This window comes from Arvicola amphibius, chromosome 12 (genome assembly GCF_903992535.2).
Source record: "Arvicola amphibius chromosome 12, mArvAmp1.2, whole genome shotgun sequence".
Classification (NCBI taxonomy): domain Eukaryota; kingdom Metazoa; phylum Chordata; class Mammalia; order Rodentia; family Cricetidae; genus Arvicola; species Arvicola amphibius.
The window spans coordinates 40,106,322-40,128,537 of record NC_052058.2 but is presented as its reverse complement, the minus strand read 5'-3'; the positions used below and the strand labels follow the sequence as shown (position 1 = coordinate 40,128,537).

The window sequence follows — 22,216 nt, the reverse complement described above, 5'->3', positions numbered from 1 at the left end:
TGCAGGCAAAAGAGTCAGAAATATCCCCCCACTCCCACTGTTAGAAGTCGCATAAGAACACCAAACTACACAGTCATAAGCCTCATAGGACCTAGCTCACTAGACCCAAACATGATCTGTGATTGTCACCTTAGTTTCTGTGAGCCCCTATCAGTCCTGCTTAGTTGAATCTGTGGACTGTATTCTAGTGGTGATCTTGACTCTTCTGGCTTCTACAGTCCTTCCTTCCCCTCTTCTGATGGGTTCCCTAAGCTTGGCCTAATGTTTAGCTAGGAGGCTCTACATCTGTTTCCAAAAGGTGCTGGACGAAGCCCTTCCAATTAAACCTGGGCTAGGCTCCAATTTTGCACAGGTGGCACTGCCCCTGTGAACTGGGCCCTCCCACATCAATTATTGACCAAGAAAATGCCCCACAGTCTTGGCTACAGCTGGATCTTATTGAGGCAGTAGTAGGAAGTAAACCAGGACCTGCCTGGCATCCAAAATAGAGAAAATGTGAATTCCAGAGAGTACTGGGCAGGTAAAGCATCGGGACTCTACTCTCAACCTAGAAAAGATCTTAACTGCCCAGAAAAGCCCAGAGACAGGGAAGAAGGATGTGTACTCACCTCTGAAGAACAAACTGCGTTTACCCTGAAGTGAAAAGTCATTCAGAATGTAATTTTTTAATAAAACAGATGCCTGCCAACCTTTTGCTTTTCTGACGTACATCAGAACTGGTTCTGTAAAGACAGCCTGCAATTCACACTGCAAATCACACCCTAGTCTTATCTTTATATAACTCCGATCAATACAGCTAATGTAATTTCAAAACCCATATACCTAAAAAAATTACTACCCCAGCCATATCTTATTAGACAAGAGGTTTATTTATCTTTCTATCGCCAATATTTTAACATAATGAAATATAACTCAATAATATATTGTTAAATGAATGACAGAATAAATTTACATACATGTGAGTGAGTGCAAATACATACAAGGCATGAATACAAGTATGATATACTCACTAATGTTTACCTTGGGGCATTGTTCAACATCATAAGACATTAAGGTTTCTCAGAGATTGAAGTCTTGCTTTTTATGAGATCTGAATGAGCATTTATCTTGAATGTATAAGATACTTTAATAGTCAATAACTTTCACTAGGTACATTTCATACACTAAAATTATGAAAAAATTAATCATGTTTACTCTAGCCGACCTCAACTTTTCATGACTGGATTTCATTACATGCAGATTGTGTCTTTACTGCATAACTAATCACAGATTTAGTGGGGCACTGGCATGGCTACTGCCTGTGGGGTATAAGAAAATCACAGCTCCTTATGAGGGCCCCTAAGTGCCCAAGTCCTTATGGACCTCAAAACTTGTGATATCAACATTCTCTAGAACAAAATCAGCAAGACTTCTGCTAGCCAGTAAAACAATGCTTATAGTGCTCAAACTAAGTGCTCTATGTCAATGTGGATGTGGCTCCCGTGTCCATGTGTACTAAAAAAGGTCCTAGAAAAGGGAGGATGACAGCCTAGGCTCCTGGCCACATTCATTTAGAAGATCTCCCTTACAAGTCTCTCAGAACAGTGGGAAAGGGTTAATATGCATGAACTTAAAGATCCAAAACAAGGGTTAACTCCCTTGTTATATTGCCTTATCATTATTTGTACACCATGAGGCAAACTGCCAATCACTCTTAATTAACCAGGGGAAAATAATAAAAAGAAACTGGACCCTTCAGGAAGTTCTCCAGGACTTCTGAAGTCATTGCTAGGAATAAAACCTCTGAGCAAGCCCATTTCCCTGAAAACACACACATACAGTCACACTGCAGCAGATAGGTATATTAGCTTCTCATGGCAGTGCTTAGAACCAATAAGGGCAAAAGTAGGAGGAAAATGGAAAAACTAAGCTCATCTTCAAATTACCAATGTTTGCTATGCGATTAAATTGTCACAGATGGTAGAACAGTTCTCCCCTCATCAAAATCTCCAGCCCATAATAACAATATGCTAACCACTCCCAGAACAGTTCTTAATGGGGAGATTACCTGATCCTCATTGCTGTGGTTCCTGCACAGTCATCAGTGGTAGGGTATAGTCATCTTAGTTGTCAATTTGATATGAAATCCACCAAAACACAAACACCTATAAATACCTATGACAAATTTTCTTGACTAGATCACACAAGGTGGAAAGACCCTTCCTATACCTAGATCATACTGTGCAGTTTTCATAAAAGGACATGAACTTTTGCTTTAGCCTACTTTCTCTCACTCTCCCTGGAAAGTTCAGTTGTCCTATGCTAGAACATTGCTTTGCTGGTATCAGAACCTACTTCTTGGGGATTCCAGTATATACAGAAGACGAGCTGAGATATCCAGGCTCATGGACTAACAACTACTAGACTGACCTCTACTTCGTTTGAAAGACAGACTGTCTTTCTTGGACTAGCCTGAAAGCCACTCCAATGAATCCCCCTTCAATATATATAATAGTGTGTGTGTGTATGTTGTGTGTGTGTGTGTGTGTTTGTACATTCATTCTATCAGTTCTGTTCCTTTTTAAACAACCCTGACTAATATATAAGGGGACCACACTGTTCCCCAGTATAACTAGTTCACATTCCCCAGTGTTTCCAAGTAAACCTTTTGCTTACTATCTTTCTATAAATAAATTCTTTTACTATGGAGAACAGGAACCTGGACAAAAGAAGTCTGACCTCTCTAATTGACCTTCCCACAAAGAGCAAGAACACTGGCTGTTGTACCATTACACATAAAGGACCTGCCTAGCTTCCTCCAGTGCTATTTATACCCAAAAGTGGCTGAGTAAGGAGATGGATCACAGAACGATATTCACTCCAAGACCATGAACTAGAAAATTAACATCCCCTATTTTTTTTAATTTTATGCCTCTGTTACTACTCTCATCTTACTTTTCAACATACCAATAAATCTGTTGGCACACTCAACTCGGTCTTCTGCTTTCTGTTTCCTCCTCTCTGCTCCACTTCCAAAGAGTTAAATTAACAGCTCATTTTATCATAGGAAAGGGACTAGCTCCCAAATCTCACATAGAAAATGCATGCGAAGGAAACATCCTGCTGCAGGGAATTGTAAATAAAGACTAACAAAGAGAATAGGCATCTAACAATCCCATGAGTGGAGCTTGCCAAGAAAACATCACTCCTGCTCCTGTGTTGCTTAGATCTGCCTTGTAAGCTCACTGCTTGGTAGTTGTAGGAGAGGGGTATGAATGGGGAAGCTTATCTCCAAAGAAACTATTCAGTGGATACACATCATGTAAACCTGGAGTAGTCTTCCTTTGTAGAACTTTGGCCAGTAATTATTTTTTATTACCCTATGTAGATTGTGCCTCTGAAAGCAAAGTCTCCTTTGCTTTACTCTTCTTAAGCTTTTCATTTATTCTCAGTAATGAGAATTGCTTCTTGAACATAGATCACAAAAGTTTTATATTGATTATAAATGCAATGATTTCTCTGCACAATACTGTAGAGAACCACTATGTAAATAAAAAATAACAAGAAGAAAAGATAGGCCATTCATCTTGTTCTACATTTATGATGGGCAACTAAAAGAAACTTGACGATCTTAAGGTAAATAACATCATTATTTCAATTATAATTTCTTTTTTTCCAAAATGATTAAAGGTCTAAAGTCATTTTTCCCAAGGTTGACATGACTGCAGATTGATATTAGACTCTAACTGCCCGTTTCTCTTATGCTGATCTTGCTACACACATACCCTCCCCAGAATTACTCTTCCCAAGTCCCCTTAACCATATGATAATCAATGTCAGAGTCACTAATGTGTACAAAGTTAATACACACTTCCAAAAATGAAAAGTTGAATGTAAAAAGCTTCTATGAACTGCTTCTGGGGTCACGATGTAGCTGGCCAAGGGTAGCAACGACAAAAGAAAAATATAAATCAGTCATAGAGCTGTGTGCCTACCATCCTAGTACATGAATGGCCGATGCATGAGGATTCACAGATCCAGGACAACATGGGCTATGTAAACATTTTGACCCTGACTCAAAATATTTTTTACCAAATTCTACACAGCAATAGCTTTGAAGACAGTAGAATCAATGCGCAATGTTTAATGATCTCAGAAAGACAGAAGTCGAGAAAGCTGTGTCCTGTGGTCTATTCAGCTTACGCTCTGCAATGACTGTGGGCAGACTACAATTGTCTCCCTAATGCCACGAACCTGAGAGTCAAAGAGGCCAGCATAGCTAGAGTAACAAGGCAGGAGAGCAGAGAGAAGTACAGGAGACCAAGACAGAGATGTCTTCCTCCATCTGTAGCTGAACTGCTCAACCTGCATGCATGGGCAATACACCATCCCAGGCTGGGGAAAAGCCTCCTACAGAGATTATTAAGACTAGCAATAGATGACACTCCCATGGCACCAAGAACTACACTCTCTCCTCTAGGTTCCCTTATGCCCTAACCATGATACCAGCACTTCCTCATCTTATACTGAAAGGGTGTTTTGAAATTATTGTGAGGTACTCAAAAGAAGTTAGAATTAAAAGATTTTTCATTGTTCAGATGGTCATTTCAGAAACAGTGACTCCTCAAAGTCAAGCTTTTAGTCAATGTAAATATATACACATGTATGATTCCTTTGTAGTCAGGTAGGAGAAACAACTACAAGATAGTTTCAGTACAAGTGTGAATATGAATAAATTACCAACATATTATGAGTACAGCAGAGTACTTTTTCAGAGGTGAGACCAGTGTGACCCCAATAGTGGCCCTAACTGAGAAATTTATATCTACCTTGAGCTACTGCAAAGAAATGATCTTGAGCTCACTACAGGGAGCATTTGACATCAACTTGCTTACTTGTCATTTGGGGATGATGGAACCCTTTTCACAGTTTGTTTTCGGAGACAATAGAGACTGTGTATGCTCATTAAGTATCAAAGGAGTGCTAGACACAGTTATTACCTCCCTGTGGCCTCTGACCCACATATCCATGGAGAAACAAGATTTTAGAAAGCCCACCATCTATATACACCACTTCAAGCATTTGAAGAAATGAACTTATTAGCTCCAAACCAAGAGTTCAATATCTTGAAAAACTTAAGTGTATCTTACTTTTATTCTTAGCTTGCATGTTGTTTTGAAAAATAAACCATATTTTGTTGAGGGAAATTTTTTCAGTCATCTGCACAAATCCAGTCAATACTCATTGACTTGTGGTCTAATATTCATGAGACAATGGCTCTGTGCAAAAGCAATACTCTGTTTTATGTGGCAAACAGCCAGCTATAGTTAATGATGACTGGGTAAGAGAGAACACTAATGAAACGCCTGGTGGAGTGCAGAGAGGTCTTTGCAAATATGACTCTAGTGTAATGCTGATCTCCACACCATTCTTCTGGAACCCAGTATGTTTAGATGGGTGAACTGGGAGAAAAAGAGGTGTTAAGATTTAGGCACTTGGCTTTCTGAACAAAACCTTACTTCTGTTTCAATTTCAGATACTAGGCATCCCCTGATACTCTTAAAAATATTTCTATTAGCCGGGCGGTGGTGGCGCACGCCTTTAATCCCAGCACTCGGGAGGCAGAGGCAGGCGGATCTCTGTGAGTTCGAGACCAGCCTGGTCTACAAGAGCTAGCTCCACACCGGACTGAGCTCCCAAGGTCCTGATGAGGAGCAGAAGGAGGGAGAACATGAGAAAGAAAGTCAGGACCGTGAGGGAACCTCCAGCTGGCGACAGATGGGGAAGGTGATTGAGCTCCACATTGGAGCACTGGACTGAGCTCCCAAGGTCCTGATGAGGAGCAGAAGGAGCGAGAACATGAGGGAGAAAGTCAGGAACGTGAGGGGTGCGTTCACTCATGGAGACGGTGGGACAGAACTAAAGGGAGATCACCAACTCCAGTTGGAATGGGACTGATGGATCATGCGACCAAACCCGTCTCTCTGAATGTGGCCAACAGCGGGGGCTGACTGAGAAGCAAAGGACATTGGCGCTGGGCTCTGATTCTTCTGCATGGACGGGCTCTGTGGGAGCCTTCTCAGCTTGGTCGATCACCTTCCTGGACCTGGGGGGAGTTGGGAGGACCTTGGACTTAGCATAGAGTGGGGAACCCTGATGGCTCCTTGGCCTTGAGAGGGAGGGAGGGGAGGTATGGGTGGAGGGAAGGGGAGGGAAGGGGGAGAAGGAGGGGAGGAAAGGGGGAGGAGGAGCGGAGGGAGGGGGGAGGAGGGGGGAAGGAGATGGAAATTTTTAAATATAAAAAAAAAATAAACCATGAGAAAAAAAAAAAAAGAGCTAGCTCCAGGACAGGCTATAAAGCTGCAGAGAAACCCTGTCTCAAAAAAAAAAAAAAAAAAAAAAAAATTTCTATTTATTCTTTGAGCATTTTATATAATATATTTTAATCAAATCCCTACCCTCCCAACACTGGGTCTCCTATTATATTTTAAGATAACTGATTAGGAAAAATAATCTCTTAGGGAGAACACAACTATGAAAGTATGTCATGATGATCTTACAGACTGATTACAAATTCTCTGATACTGCTCCCAAGATAGATATTAACAGCTCTCTGCCTGCTTTGATCAACAAACTAGAAGCAACAGTATGTGACTTCTTTTTTTGTTTTGATTTATGGTAGTTTGTTGTGTTATTCTGGTTTGAATTGGGTTTGGATGGGTCTTTTTGGGTTTTGGTGGTGGTGGTGGTGGTAGTGGTGGTGGTGGTGGTAATGGTTTTTTGGTGGTGGTCGTTGTTGGTGGTGGTGGTGGTGGTGATGGTGGTGGTGGTGGTGGTGGGTGGTGATGATTTTGATGGTAGGAGTGGGTGCTAGTGATGGCTGGTAGTGATAGTGGTGGTTTGAGACACTCAGTGCCTCATGTAGCGCAGGCTGGTCTTCAACTTTATATGTAGCAGATGCTAGGTATCAGAGACCCTGAGTCAGTTAGCTCTCTTACAGTTCCCACTGTCTCCATGCCTCTTAAAGCCTTCCAGACTCCAAACTCCACACTGAGAACACAGCCCATGTGAACACACTTCTGTCAACAGCTCCACAGACCGCTGGCTTTAAGCCACCTCCACCCACAATCCAGAAATGTGAATGAAAAGGCTACAGATCATTCTAGCCCCCATTAATTTGAGCTACCTCTCAGTACATTAGAATCCTCTATCTGAGGACCATATATTGTGCAAGCTTAAGTTTTTTAAAATGTTAATTCTTAATAATACAAATTAAAGAACAAAAATGACAATAAATGTACAGGAGTCCCCAAGTCTTAGTTTCTCAGTGTGCTTCATAAATTAAGAGGTTTAGTGAGATGGCTCAGCAGATAAAAGTCCTTTCTAAAAAGCCTGACAACATGAGTTCCATCCCTGGGACCCATGTCACAGAAGGAGAGAAACAACTCCATGTGCTTTACACACACACACACACACGCATGCATGCATGCACACACACACATACATAAAAAGAAATATTTAAAAATTAAAACTGAGAGTATTTTAAACTGTTAAGATTTATCTACAACCACAATTTAACTCAATATCTTTTTCCAAAAGTAATTTTCAATGAGAATTAACTTTCGAAACAGAAAATAACTCCCTTTTCACTGAAGTTTGGAATTTTCCAAAGCTTTGATTTTTGTTTAATACCCTGTAAAGAATATTGTCCATTTTATCTGGTTTTTAAAATACTACCACTCTCATAAGTGAAGGACTAAGTAGTAGGTGAAATTTGAAACAAAAATCTTCCTCATAAATATCTTTCTCTGAGGGTGGAAAAAAAACTTAAAACTATACTAAATACCTCTCCACAAAGAAAGGAAGGACATTCATCATCCTGATGTTAGCAATAACCTCCCTGGAGAGAATTTTGAAAGGATGTCAGCATCTTAAATGTCCTGAACTCAATTAGTTAATTAAAAATATGGGCAAGCAAAGTCTACTGGGGTTAAAGGGAGAACAATTGTTGGCAGTCATTTATCACAGTGCCCTGTGCAAGGATTTCTAGATAGCTGCTTAACAGTGGTAATTCTCATTTAGATTCACTATCTGAGGCAGCAGGGTGTTATTGATCCCACCGCTGACCTCACTGCCAGCCCAGAGTGACAGTGATAATCTCTCCACACAGCTCCTGCAGGCATCGACAGGTTGAGTGATGATTGGAGGCAACTAAGTAGCTAATTTCAAAATAACCTCCCATCCCATTTCCATCAATGCCTCAGACCTTTCACAATTCTTAGCTCTCCTTCCTTTATTCTTTCTTTCTTTCCTCTTTTAAATAACACATGAACTGTTTGAAAAGGGAGTTTTAGTAAAGGTCCGTTGCTGGAAAGGATGGATGCTTTCCCACATTTATTGAATCTAAGGTGTCTTTTGGGATAAAACCCTAAGCTTGGTACCATAATATGTTGAAAGTACACAATGTGGTTTCAGTCATGACAGCATCTTACAGATAAAAGATTCACGACTTTGACTGCTGTGACTCCTGAAGACTTTGGGACATTTTAAACTTGGATTATACTGTGATATGAGTCCGAGGTCTTGAGTACAAAGAGAGGTTATGGTTTGACAGTGATGTGTTTGCATACCGAGTTGACAAGGGGTAGATTTGTAATGGCTAATGTTGGTTGTCAATTTGATATTTTGGAGGAAGAAGAAACCTCAGTTGAAGAATTTTCTCCATCACGTTGGCTTATTGGGCATTTTCTTGATTACTAATTGGTATCAGAAAGTCTAGGACACTGCAGGGCAGTGTCATCTGAAGCAGGTGACTCTAGCCTCTATAAGAAAGGTAACTGAGAATGTGCCTATGAGGAAGCAAGTAAGAAGTGTCTCTCCCTGGCTTCTACTTCAAGCTCCTGGTTTAAATTCCTGTCTTAGCTTCCCTGGATGATAGACTATCACCTGGAAGATAAGGTAAACCTTTTCCTTCCAATTGCTTTTGGTCATGGTGTTTATCACAGCAACGGAAATCGAACTGGAACAAATGTCTTCCTTTATTTGTTGATTCTCAATGGCCTTCATCAAAATAACACTCAGATAGAAGTGACATGCTCAGGAGGCATGCTCAGGACCTTTGCAATCTTTGCTTTTATTTCATTACATCTTAATGATAAATTAGGAATATCTTCTAGGCTGACTACATAAAATGGTCATTTGTCACATAGGAGAAAACATAATTGAATGTTACATTGTGTGTTTGTTTGTGAGACTGAGCATTGAACAAGGTCTTATCTTCCACAAGCCATCCAAGAATTGTTCAAGTTCTAGCCCCAAACTATAGTTTTTATGAAAAATATAGATTATGAACCTGAAACCAAGGCTTCAGCACTTCTACTGAAAAATCACGAAATGCCTCATAACATTAGGTGTGAGCTACTTAACACAGTACTGAAACATCTGTAAAGGAAGCAGAGAATGTAGGCAACTGCCAGATACTTTGCTTATCCTAAATTCTGCCAACCAGATATTTGCTTTCTGAGACTAAACTTCTTGATGGTTCTCAGAATCCCTCCCTCTTCTGTTTATGTAGGTAAGTATGTCTTGCCTGTTCTTATTTTAACAATGAGCCACATTCCTCTATGATGAAATTCTAAACATATTAGCTTCCTACCCAATACTTTATCTTCTTTCAGTGTAAACATATATATTTTGAAAGCAAAAAAAAAAATGAAAAAAATATCACACTGGCTGGGCCTTCTTTATTTTAGAGTAAATAAACCACAGAATGATGTTTGACTTTCCTTGCAACACCTAGCACACCAGGTGCAGTCAATAAACATTAAGGCATCATATAAATCAGCATTGCAAACTGTGGTCTGCATTGAAGAATACATTACACTCAAATGTTTTTGTAGCAGGGGGAATTTCAGAAAAAGGCTTGATTGATTGGCTCATCCCAAACGTTCATGTGAGTACAAATCTCCAGGGGAAGTTTTAAAAATGTAGACTCTGATTCAGCGAGAGAGTCTTGGCTGGTACCCAAGGCACTGTGTTTCTACTAGATTCCCATGGTATATGAAAATTATAAGCAAATGTGATATTCACAAGAGGGAAAGACTAAAACTACTTTCTCACCAATTCTAAAAATATTGATTAAAAACAACATTTTACATATATCTTATTATCAAAGAAAAATCTCGAAATAAAATAAAATGCTATCTTTAAGCAAACATGAATTAAGTCTTTAAAAAATTAAAACTCAGAGAGATCTACCTGCTTTTGCCAGCCTGATCAACTAGAGCTAGTTCCAGGACAGGCTCTAAAACTACACTGAAACCCTGTCTCAAAAGACAAACAAATAAATAAACTCTACAAATAGAATTTGAAGCTGCAATTTAATCAGCCTAATAAAATCAATAAGGTTTGCAAGAATATGAATTATGTTGGAGTTGATAAGAAAAGACAAAAAGGTTGTCGTAAGCCAACTTTAAGTCAACGTGTACTACAGCATTCATCTTAACTTCCCCTCTGCACTGAGTTTAATCTTACTGACCTACTACAAAGATTCAAACATTAATCATATGTTCAACAATACTGCAACAAACTTTATATGTCTCCATATGCTTCAATAGTTTGTCAGGCTTGACACCCCATCTCAATGCCTTTATGACTTAGAATTTTATAACATATTATTATTCCCTTTGTTCTCTCTAAATCAAGTAGTGTCTCATACAGGGAAAAAAAATTTACTTAACTAGCCTACAGTGGACTGCACTTTAACAAAACACTTGCTAGGACTGAAAAACTTACCTGGGGTGGGTTCTGACATTGATATTGTCTCCCTTTTGATCAGTTTTTTTATATTTTTATTTCTTTATTTTATTTGAGAATTTTATACAATATATTTTTATATTCTTTCCCTCCCTACCCAACTTCATGTTCTTTATTTTTCTTAAAAGCAAAACAAGCCCCCCAAAGAAAAACCCACATAAGTACACACACAGGATTTGTCTTTACCTGTCCATCTTTTGCTAAAAGGAAAAAAATTTCAGTTTTCCCTCTTCTCACTTGATGGAAGAAGTGACCTTTTATGTTATAAACAGATGACAACACGATACTGTATTTTAATAAGAAAAAATGTCTACATAAGTAACTCGAACATTAATTCACTGTGGTAACACCTATGAAAACAATGCAAATATTGGGATTCAGAAATTAATAAATGAGACTGAAAGGATCCTGGGAGAGACAATTTGCTCTACTGGAAACTGAAATCAGAGGCTGATCTCAGTGGATCCAGAAAGAAGAGTGGAGACTGTGGAGTGTAGATGAAGCGGCAGGCTGTGTCCCGCCACCCGGCTAGCTTTACCCAAAATAATTACACGGAAACTGTATTCTTTTAAACACTGCCTGGCCCATAGTTTCAGCCTCTTAGTGGCTAATTAACCCATATTTAGTAATCCGTGTAGCACCACGAGGTGGTCGCTTACCAGGAGAGATCTTAACCTGCATCCATCTCGGAGAGGAGAGGCATGGCGACTGCATATGGCGACTGCCTGAAGCGTCTCCCCAAGTCTGCTTCCTTTCTCCCACAATTCTGTTCTGTCTACTCTGCCTACCTCATTTTCTGTTCTCTTAAAGGGCCAAGGCAGTTTTTTTATTAATCAATGAAAGTAACACATAGATACTCCTCCATCAGTGGAGACTAGCTCACATGGATAATCTAGAAACTGAATGTGGTAATCTGAAATCGAGATTCCTATAACTCTCCCTTTCTCAGGTAGCAAGGCATTGATAGAAAGAAAGCCCAGAAAGGGTACAGAGGAATAGTGTACCATCCTTGCTGGAGCTTCAGACCCTAACCAGGCATCACAGATAATAGCAGAAGTTGGTAAGGAAGCCTAAAGCTGAGAGAGTCTCCACATCCCTTTCCTCAGTCACAAAAGGAGCTACATGGATTGTGAGAACTTAGTGATGGAGTATGGTGCAGTATCTTTGATGGACAGAACTTAAGTAAACACATACATAGCTTCTCACTGGGGAGGGTTTTTAGTGTGCTCTTTTTTTATATTCTTAATATCAAATGTTTTCTCCACTCCATTTTGTGCTTTTAATCTGAAGAGTAGAATGCTGAGGCTGGAGCATGGCCCTGACCAGCCCCTCTCTGAACATTATTGTAACTACCACTGGCCACTTCACTTACGTTTCAGGTTATAAGTGGCTTTAGGACAGCAGCAGGTTTGTCCATCGCTGTGTCTTTTTGTTTCCTCTTCCATAACTTAGCACAAAGTACTTTAATAAGTATTTGTGAAATTAAGATGTGTTGAATTAATACTCTCTCCAAAATAATTTTCATAACTCAACCTCACAAGAAACAAATACAAATGTCAAAAGCACAATGCTGATAACCACCAGTACATTGACAAAAATCAAAGATCTTCAACGTTTTATGGTTAAGAAGCCTGTTCAAAACTGCCTAAGGTAAGGCTAAGGCTGCAGTTCATTGGCTGTGAACTCTACCAAAATGCATGAGGCTTTAGGTTTAATCTTTATTACTGTCAAAATATGCTGTCTTTAGTGAAAGAGTCCTCTAACTATAAATGTTAGTATTAAATGTGGACATTTTAAAATATAAAATGGACACTCTTGATAATTACAGCAAGAATTGGACACAAACTGACCCCATATCAGATGAGCTAGATTTACAATCACCCTGTCTAGGAACATGACCATACATATTGATCTAATTGTGGGAATCACTGGTTAAATAGATGGCTCAATTAATAGAGAAGCATGAGATCATTGTTGAGTCGCTAGAAGTCACTTACAGGTAGAAATGTGGTTACAACTCACCTCATTGAACTGCCATTTCCACATCTATTTCTATCTTATGTAAACATCTTGATTTCTGAAATTTCAATGGTTCGTGTTTGACTGTCTCACAAAGAAGACAGATGTTCATCTCTTGGAATATCATTTTATCATGCAGAAAGTCCTGATTTTGTATACAATGAAAAGCAAATGAGATGACATCTGCAGACTGCTTGTCTCATGGGAAATGCAGAAGTAATTTTCTTGTGCCCCTAACAGTTCCATGGCCATGCAGGAAATCAGCATTCTGCTCTAAATTGTCTTCAAGTGTCCACAAGTCTATGTCTTATGGCCTACAGCACCACTAGCTAAAAATTACTTAACACAGACATTATACTCATCTCTGTACAGTTCCTCAAAAATATGTACTTTCAAACATCCATAAAACTTTTGAGAATCCTTATGAATGAAAAAGAGATTTGCTTTGTAACAGTGTTGTTGTGGTGTTCAGTGTCACCTTGAAAGTACATAGATGGTGGCACACGCCTTTAATCCCAGCACTGGGGAGGCAGAGGCAGGCGGATCTCTGTGAGTTCGAGGCCAGCCTGGTCTACAAGAGCTAGTTCCAGGACAGGCTCTAAAAAAGCTGCAGAGAAACCCTGTCTTGAAAAACCAAAAAAAAAAATAAATAAATAAATAAAAGAAAAAAGAAAGTACATAGAATCTCCTACAAGGCAAACCTCTGGGCACACCTGTGCATAGCAGGCTGCCCATGTATGCTTTGTTCCATTCAAGTTAGGAAACCCTTCCCTGTGAATGGCATCATGAGCTGGCCTCTTTGACCAACCAAATGAACAGAAGCAAGTGAGGTGAGCACGGGCATTCATTTTTCACCACTTCCTGGCTCTACGTGAAATGGAACCAGCTGCCAAAAGCTACCCCCACCAGGACTTCCCCACCATAATAAACTGTCTATATCTTCAAATTGTGAGCAAAAACAAACCCTTCCTTCATAACTTGTTTTTGTCAAATATTTGATCACAACAGGAGCAAATATCTAAGACAAAAAAAGGTATAATGAAGCTGTATCCTTCATGAAAATATTTCTGGTCTCTCCATCTTATGAATTTCTACTAGATCTTACCAAGTGTTCTTCGTGTGTTTCTTCTCCTTTCTATTTATCCTTTCTATTTGTCTTCTCTTTCTCACTACACTGGGAATTTAACCACAAAAATTTCTCACCAATTTATCACCTTTTTCCTGTCCCAAAGCCTTGGTATCTCCTCACACACTTAACACTTAATATGGCACAAGTACTGGATGGGTACTGGGTACTGTCTCCCAACCATTTGTCCAATGAAAATAGATGTGCACTATTCATGGGCCTATGTGAAAGCAATAAGTACCCTGTGTTCCATTAACAAATTTTATAACTCAATTGAAAGATAATTAGATTTCATCAAAAATAAATGATGGCATCTTAGATTAGGCTGATGGTGGTGGCTATGAAAAGGAATAGAGAAAGGAACCTATGGTCCTAGAAGCTCAGAAACAGTGCCCAGCTGAGCAAATGAGAATTGAAAAGATAGAAAACACAGACGGAGGCCTCAAACCAGGAACTTTCAGACCGAGCAGCTTTATTTAGAAGGATGGTATGCCCTTGTAGCAAACAAATTCAAAAGGACATGTGATGGCTCCATTTTTGGAACTGCTGAGAATGAATTGCCCGTGATATACCCCTGGGATAGTCTGTCTGAAAGCTAGATTTATGTTTGCTATTCCAAAGGAGGATTGTGATCACAAGCTAGTCATTCATGTAACAGTCCCCCAGACTACAGCAGAACTAATGTCATGTCAGAGACACCAGTCTGACCTTAAAACCAGCATGGAAGCCTCAAACCCTGCCAAACACAAATTAGAACCTACTTGACATTCCAGAAGAGTCCATGAATTGCCTAAATTTACTAACCTTGATTTTGACATTAACATTTCTACTTCTAGATACCTGAAATGTGCTAACACAACAGGATGTAGTTTTAGCACATAAAAGACAAGAAGCTGTAAGCCTATATACTATGGGAGGCTGGGACCTAAATACTGGTTTTTATGTTGCATGAATTGTGGAAGGCTCGGGCCCATAACCAAACACTCATGTGCATGTGTTGTGGGATGTTCATGGCTATAACACATCACTCAAAGTTCATATACTGGGGAGCTCATGCCTGTACTTCAGCACTCAAGCTACGTTGAACAGTGGGAGACTCTTGGTGCATGTAATGTAAAGGCTCCAGGCCATAAAGCATTACCCATGATGCATGGTCCATGAGAGACAACCACCTGTAACTCATCACTCATGTTACATGAATTGTGGGAGGCTGATATCTTTATACCACTACTCTTGGTTCATATACTGTGGATGGACTCATGCCTGTAACATAGCTCTCATGGTGCAAGCATTATGAGATGTTCATGATTATAACTGAGCACCTATGTGCTTGTACTATGTGTGTGCATAGGGTGCTTATATCTATACCCAAAATTTGTGGTGCATGTATGCCTATACCCAGCACTCATGATTAGGTTCATGCCTGTAACCCAGAAATTAGGTTACATGTTCTCTGAGAGGTTCAGGCCTATAACCCACCACTCATGGTGCATGTACTGGAGTAAGTGTCATAGTTACAACCCAGCACTCATGCTGTATGAACAGTGAGAGGCTCATGCCTACACCCCAACACTCAGGGAGCATATACTATCTGAGGATCATGCCTAGAAGTCAGCACTCATGGTGCATGTAATCTGAAGACATGCATGCATGCCTGTAATGCAGTATTCACACTGTGGATACTGTGGAGACCTCATGTTCGCAACCAAGAAGTCTTGGGTTATGTACTTGAAGAAACTAAAACCTGTGACCCAGACTTATGGTATAAGTACCGGTAGTCATGATGCCTGTATTATAGGAGGCTCACATCTATAACTCTGGGCTCATGACACATGTATTATTGGAGACTACAGCCTATAACGAAATACTTATGGTGCATGTACTCAGGAGAAGCGCTGAAGCACACCACTTGTATTGTGTGTAATGTGGGAGACTCACAGTAGTAACCCAGAAGTAATGGTTTATGTACTATTTGGGACTCACACCAGTAACCAAGAATGCATTTTTTTTGTTTTTTTTTTCTTTTTTTTTAATTAAAGATTTCCATATCCTCCCCCTTCCCTCCCCTCCCTTCCACCCATACCCCCACCACTCCACCCCTCTCCAAGACAAAGAGCCATCAGGGTTCCCTTCACTATGTTAAGTCTCCCAGCTCCCCCTAAGAATGCATTTTTATAACATAGAACTCACTGTAAATGTACTGTACAAGACTGAAAACAGTAAACTGGAATAATTTGTGCATGAACGAGGAGAGGCTCATGCCTATAACCTAGGAATCATGTTCCATGAATTGCCGGGGACTCGGGCCAATATCCCAGACCTCATGGTGCAGATACTGTGTGAGTCTCAGGTCTATAATTTAGTACTCTCAAAGCATAGACTATGGGAGAGTCAGAAAACCAACCCTACACTTACAGTACATGTACTATGAGAGGCGCATGTTTATAACCCAGCACTCATTGTGAATGCACTATGAACAACTCAAAACAGTGAGCCAATATTCATAGTGCATTTATTATGTAAAATTCACTCTTCTAACCCAATGTGCATGTAACATATGTTGTTTGAGGCTCATGCCTATAACCCAACACTCTTTGTGCACATACTCTTGATATGCATTCCTGTAATGAACCATTCATGGTACATGTGCCTACCATGTGAGAATCATGCCTATAACCCAAGCAGTACTATGAATATACTGTGCAATATTCTAAACAGTAAGTAAACAGTGATGGTGCATGTACTGTAAGAAACTCATGCCCATAATAAAGGGGTCATGGTGCATAATAAAGGGGGAGGCTCACATGTAAAACACACAACTCACAGTGCAAGTCATTTGGAGATACAAACCTATAATCCAGAACCCATAGTTTATGTACTATGGGAAAGTTGAACCGCATATCCAGCATGCATGGTGCATGCACTGCAGTAATACTATGTTTTTAATGCAGCACTCATTGTCAGTGTACTGTGTGCAACCCAAGACCGCAAGCCAGCACTCACAGTGCATTTGCTGTGGGAGGCTCACACCTATAACCCAGTACTCACAGAGCATGTATTCCAGAGATACACACCTATGATGTAGCACTCATGGTGCTAGGGATGTGGGAGAAGGACATTTGCAATCCCATAATTCATGCAGCCTACACTGTAGGATGCTCATGCCTATTATCCAGCACTCACTGTGAATGTACATTCGAGAATCAAAACACTAAGTCAGCACTCATGGTACAATTACCATGGGAGGCTCACACCTATAGAACATCAGTCAGAGTGCACATAGTGTAGAAATGCAAGCCTTGAACTCAGCTCTCATGGTTTATGTACAGTGGAAGACACACACCACTAACCCAGAACGCTTCTGTAAAAGTACTGTTTGGAACTCAAAACAGTAAGCCAGGACTCATTCTACATTTACTGTGGGAGGCCCACATCTATACCTGAGAATTCACAGCACATGAATTGTGTGGAGCTCATGCCTATTAGCCAGTACTCATGGTATTGTTATGCCAAGATCCACGAAATTACCCAAAAACCAACAAGGAGACCGAGTCCCGTACGTAAAAGCAAAAAGCCTTTATTTTATACAAGTTTGCAAACTCGATCTCTCTGTGTGTCCAACATATTGGAGTAATCAGAGAGCCCCAAGCTCAGTTAGAGTTGGGTTTTTATAATAGTAAAGGTGGGGGTAAAGGATTTCTAAGTTTCAGGATCTCTGATTGGCTGACATTTGTCTAGTGGTGTTCTGGTGAGTGTGTGTTGGAAGGTGATCCTATATCTACAATGGTTGGAACATTAGGTATTTCTTTTGGATGGCCTGTTCTTGTGTGGTGCTTGGGTAATCTCAATTTGTTGTCCTCCCTGCAACCAGGTATTGCCTCTGAGTAAACTACTGAGACTAAGGCCTCCATTAATCTTATTGATAACCAAGTTCTACACTGGCAGGTGATAATAGTTGGAAGTAAAGAACTTTCTTTGGGTGGATCTATTTCTATTCAGCTTACCATGGCTGGCTGAGTCCTACAGATATAACTTATTCTACAGTCACTCGACTGTAATATACCACTCAAGGTGTGTGTACTGTGGGAGACACGCTAGAAAACTTCACAAAATGTGGATGTACTGTGGGAATTTTAAAAACAGTAAGTCCCCAAGGTTCATGGCACATGAACTCTGTGGAACCTGTGCCTGTAATCTGTTACTCAAGACGCATGTATTGTGGAGACATACCCCGACACCTATGGTTTATGTACTATGGAAGATTAATAACTCAGAGTTCTTGGTGCAAGTACCTTAGGAAGTTTATGTTACCAAACCAACACTCATTGGAGATTTGTGTGCACAATTACAAACAGTAATCCAACACTTATATGGCTTTCACTGTTGGAAACTCATACCTATAACCAAGCACTTGGTGCAAATAGTGTGGGAAGCTCACAAAAATAACACATTATTCTTGGAGCCCATATTCTTTTTTTGTTTTTTGGGTTTTTTTTTTTTTGTTTTTGTTTTTCAAGACAGGGTTTCTCTGTAGCTTTAGCGCCTGTCCTGGAACTAGCTCTTGTAGACCAGGCTGGTCTCGAACTCACAGAGATCTGCCTGCCTCTGCCTCCCGAGTGCTGGGATTAAAGGCATGCACCACCACCACCCGGCTTTTGGAGCCCATATTCTAAAGATATACAGTTGTGTCCTAATACTTGTGATTTATATCCTGTATGAGACACACACTATGACCCAGCACTTATGGTACATATACTCAGGAGATGAAAGTCTATAATATAGTACTCATGGTACTTTCACTTCAGTTGGGAAGCTTATGCTTAGAACACAGCATTAATCATTAATGTATTCTGAAAATGCAAGCCTATAGCAAAGCACTCATGTACTTACACTCACTGTGAAAGATCATGCCTATACCCTCGAATATATTGTGGGTGTACTGTGCCAGGTTCAAAGCGGTAAACCAGCACTAATATGAAACATACTCTGGGCATGAAAGCTTGTAATCCAGCACCTTTTTTATTTAAGAATAAAACAGGTGTGCTTCTATTGGACTACCTGATACAGAAGATAGAGTGGCATGGATGAATAGTATCAATGACAAACAAACAAATGTATTTCATTTGAAATAAACAAAAATGTTTGCACAGCTTTCATCTGCAAACAAACTCCTGCTTGACTATATTATTAAGCAAAGAAAATAAGCTGAAGCCAACACGCTTCTGTTTTGACTTGTATTTGCAGACAGATAAGAGGTAGGAAGACATTACACAGTTTTTCAAAAACTGACCTTCTTCTAAGGCCTGGTCATAGAAATGTAAACAATATAAATGAATCTATGATTACCAGTTGTCATAGATCACATCACAGTCCCTGTGTGCTCTGAGATCACATACACATACCTCCAACATACCTGGAAAGATAGCTATATCACAGTATGTGAGTTCTAAGAAGGCAGGATAATGGAGAAATTTGGAATGAGTTTTACATCTTGTTTAGAAAGAGAATGTGCTACCATTTTCTGAACTCCAGATAATCAGACAGACACTGCCTACGCATTCTCCTTTGACTTTGGCATATTCCCGCTTTGTGAGTGACATAGCTGCTTCATTCCTCTAAATATGCTGGCCGGGCGGTGGTGGCGCATGCCTTTAATCCCAGCACTCAGGAGGCAGAGGCAGGCAGATCTCTGAGTTCGAGGCCAGCCTGGTCTACAAGAGCTAGTTCCAGGACAGGCTCTAGAAACTACAGGGAAACCCTGTCTCGAAAAACAAAAAAAATAAAAATAAAAATGCTGACATCTATTGATGCATTCCTGCAGGTATTACCACTGGCAGGAAAGCAGAATGAGGAGCGAAAGAAGGAAAACTTAGTGAAGCCAGACTTCATCAGACTAGATTAAGACTTCTAGAATCTGATACTGTGTTTTAATTTTTCCAAGCTTTTAAACATCATAGAACTTCACGGAAAAGTTTCCATGTGGCAATTCTCAAAACAAAGCTTCAAGGATAGCTACATTGAGATTCCCTTGCCAAACAGGAAAGCGCCTGTAGCCTTTACAATAAGAATGAGTTTTATTTACTGACAAACAGAATTTAGAGCTGGGGCCTAGAGAGGAAGGATATGTAATAGGCATAAATTCTAGTCATTGAGAGACAAAGCCCAGGATTGGGGCCTAAACAATGCTCAGAATATTGAGGCGGGGAGGTGGGATTCAGTTGGAAGCTGACTCCTAATAGAAGAGCAAAGGTCTTCAGGTTATTTGATCCTGTCATTCCAGCGTTCCGGGTGATCAGGCATCATTTCTTTCCATTGAAGAACATAGACCCATGTGATTGACAATCCTGGTTTCCCCCAATGCATTCTCTAAGCTGCACTTCCTGCAGACATCTATGGCTACAGTGGAAATACATGAGAGGAGACAAGAGAATGAAAATGAACGATGTGCAGGGGAATGTGGTTCAAGTCTTTGGATTTAAAAACAAGTTCCCAGAGAAGTTGCTACCATGTAATATTCAGAAAACTTCCTTTGCCTCACAACCTGGACCCAAAAAGCCCCAATCCAAATGTATAAACAAAGACTATAATTGTGAGATGCTATAAATGATCAAAGCAGACAGAGAAGGAGTGTGTCATCCACTTAGCTACAGTTCTAACATAGCCTGTTTAGCAATTGGTGGATCAGTAAAAGCCACTGAAGCACTGGAAATGCTTTAAAGTATGGGGTACAAAGTACTGACCAAATACTCTGTAAAAACCAGCAATAGGGTGTCGTGGCTAGAAAATTTTCAAAACAGTAAAATGACTTCAGGATAGATCTCTTTGACATTAAATGTAGCAAAAAAATATATGTTTACAAGTAGATATAGTGATAATGGAAAACTAGAAGGCAGAGAACACACACACAAAAGAATCAAGACAGCGCTGTCGATTCAACAGTATTCCATGAGGCTAGAAGATCTGTTAACTTTGTTAACTAGCAAAATATCACTCTTGTTTGTTTAGAAACCAGTTATTGATCACAGGACCACGCCATGGTGAATCCTTTTCTTTCCTTGTACTGGAAAATCCTACCATTGGCCTTTAAGCATTCTTCATTTCTTTGCCAATCTTGTAACTGAGTATCTTGTTTCATTCGATTTTGGTGAGGGTAACAGGGAGTTTTCTGGTGCAAGGCCTCGAATGTGGTGTCTGACATTGACAGTTTTCACTGATTGTTGTCTGATTCTCATTTTCTGTACTCCCTATGAGTTTAATAACCTCCTTGGAAGTTTGGGCTTCATTAGAAACAGTTAGTGAATCCTGCACATCTTTATGACTGACCAATTGAGCACTGCCATCTTCATAATAATGAACCTGAATCTTGAGCACTCCAACCACCTCGTGGTGTGATGGTGAACTTCCATTCTGATCTCTCACAACCATTCCAGAAGTCTTTGGGCTGAAACTGGTGGCTTTCAATGCATGCAATAATGGTCTGTTGCCCATCTATAGTTTTAGCACAAACGGTACAGAAGCTGTTGGAATAATGATCTTTCACACAGACTCTTAAAGCCCTATCATAGGACTCTTTCCAAGATTTCAAGCCTTCATCCACATCTCCTGGCTGGGGGGTCATGTGCTTCTTTCTGTAAATGATCAAACTTTAAGTAAATTTTGCGTCTTGGATCTAAAAATCTGCTGTTACTGAGGTCACCATACACTGTAATTAAGACCTGGTTGTTGTAACCTTCTATCTTCACAGCTATGTGTACCTTCTCTTCATCCGACACTCGATCTTCGAAGCTGGCCATCTTGGCTGCTCTAACCCAGCCTGGTAATAACTGGCTGAAGAAGGAACAGACCAAGAAGAAAGCTCAAACCCAGCACTTGTAATCCATCATTTATGTACTATTGGAGACTCACACAATTAACCCAGCATTCATGATGCATGTACTGTGCAAGGTTCATATTTACAATCCAGCTCTTGTTGTGAATGTACTTTGTGAGGGATGAGCAAGAACTGGTGGTACATTTTATGTAGGAGACTCAGGCTTGTTAACCGGCACACATGGAGAATGTATTGTGTGAGACTCATGCCTATAACAGAGCACTCATTGTGAGTGTACTCGAGAGACACCCCTGTAACAGAGGACTCAGGTGCTTGGACTTATTGTACAAGGTCCATGCCTATAAGTCAACACTCAATGTGAACTTACAGTGCTCAGTTCCAAACAGTAATCATGTAGTATGGGAGATGCATACATGGAACTTTGGAGATGCATGTATGAAACCAAG

At 40.1% G+C, this 22,216-nt stretch overlaps 1 pseudogene; it reads right to left on the bottom strand.

Annotated features, from left to right (window-relative positions):
* Positions 1 to 21,022: 21,022 nt before the first annotated feature.
* Positions 21,023 to 21,732, bottom strand: LOC119828077 (annotated as a pseudogene).
* Between the last annotated feature and the right edge of the window lie 484 nt (positions 21,733 to 22,216).